This window comes from Colobus angolensis, unplaced genomic scaffold, assembly GCF_000951035.1.
Source record: "Colobus angolensis palliatus isolate OR3802 unplaced genomic scaffold, Cang.pa_1.0 Scaffold1088, whole genome shotgun sequence".
NCBI lineage: Eukaryota > Metazoa > Chordata > Mammalia > Primates > Cercopithecidae > Colobus > Colobus angolensis.
In genome coordinates this window covers 11,568-13,238 of record NW_012111897.1, presented here as the reverse complement: position 1 = coordinate 13,238, position 1,671 = coordinate 11,568, and the positions used below count along the sequence as shown (strand labels likewise).

Below are 1,671 nucleotides of genomic sequence, written 5' to 3'. Positions count from 1 at the left end.
TTACAAAAACAAAACAATTACCATTTGAAGTACTTTGAGGACTTCATCCAAGACTCACTTGCTCTGTTACAGAAACTAACCTAAAAGGCTGGAAATTAAAGGATATAACCTAAGAGTTTATAACAGCAGACTGATAAAACATGGCAAAAGGAGCTCTCTCTTTCCTACCCAATCTACCTACACCAAGCTCCTGTGCATTTTCACCACATAAATCTGCTAGCTTACAAAAGATGCACATAGTCAAGGCAGGAATTATAGGCCTACTCAGAGGGTACCCAGACACAGAAAGTTTTGGGGTAAATAATAAACTACAAATACCCTCTTGGTTAAGTTAATTCATCAAGTTAATAAAGGTCATATTATCTATCTTCTGCTGGTGACAACTTATTGTCTCAGTATAGTCTGTCTCAAGAAGGAACTGGTTCAGGTTGGGTTGTGGAAAAGGAAAAAGACTTCCATCAGCTTCACTCCAGAGTGGAAGAGGCACCAAGTTCTCTCCTACAGTTAGGAGCAGAATCTTAAACCTGCATAAATCATTTTCAGTGATCAACATCTGCATCCTCAAACTGTCCAGCAACTGTTGGTGTGGTATCCACCTCCATCCCATCTTCATAATCTCTTATTGAATCTTCTGTCCTGATCCCAGCCATATTATACTGGCTGCTCACAGACTGAGAGAGCATTCCTTCTAATCTCTCCAAGGTGGCTTGGCCTTCTGCTGTTAGATGGGATAATCCTTCTTCATAGGTGTAAAATGTAGGGATGTCCCCCTGTCCTTGTTCATGCGCTTCCACATCATATTCTTCTCCATCGTAGTCATCTGAATCCTCATCCTCAGGATTTGGATGCAAGGCCTGACACTCGCACATTGCAGTGAACATCGCCTCCAATGCTGATTTATCACTAGGCACAAATCTAAATTCAGTAATAGGTTCAACGTCATCATCACTGTCTTCCTCTTCTTCATCAGCAACAGGTTCTTTTGATTCTTCTTCAAATTTGGCATTCACCATAACATACAAATGCTCTCCTAGACAGTCACTTCGGTCCCTGGATAATGCATGTAAACTAATGGTGGGGTATTCCAGTGAGAATCCTAATCCAGAACCATCTAACCAAGACAGGCGGCTCTCAGCGATGTAAAGGGTACCAGTGCCGAGGCCCTTCCCGTTCAGCACAGCCTGGGTCTCTGGTTATTGCCGCAGGAGCCCCTCCGCTGGCCCAGGCGGCGGGAAACTTTTGAGGAAGCTCATAGCAGCAGACAGTGCAACAACTCAGTCCCTGAAGGAGTTAGAACACAGCCATGATTTTCTTTTGTAAAGTGACTTGAACCCCACAGCTATGGCACAGTGAGCAGGGTCATCAGAAGCTGTTCCATTCTTCTGGAAGCTGCAGAGAAAGGGAACCCAGAAACGTGGTATGCCAAAGAAGGATAAGAAATTCTTACCAGCCAAGTTTCTGGTCTCTCTTTCTCTGTCTGCATAAATGGTAAATGTCACTGTTTGTCTCCTCTGCAAGAGTTTGATTAATAGAAAAATGGATTTGTAAGACTGGTCTTAGACTGTGGCAAATCTGGTGTACTTGCAATAAAAATTTTTCTTTCTATGTTCTGTAATGGAGAAAGGAGTATCACAGGATACCATGTGGGTTTAGGACCCCTATAAGCCCATT

General features: G+C 43.0%; 1 pseudogene across 1 annotated transcript; it reads right to left on the bottom strand.

The window, feature by feature from the left end:
- Positions 1-6: 6 nt before the first annotated feature.
- Positions 7-1,253, bottom strand: LOC105517206 (annotated as a pseudogene). The gene has a single exon (XR_001002639.1). The product of XR_001002639.1 is annotated as a methylosome subunit pICln pseudogene (transcript).
- Between the last annotated feature and the right edge of the window lie 418 nt (positions 1,254-1,671).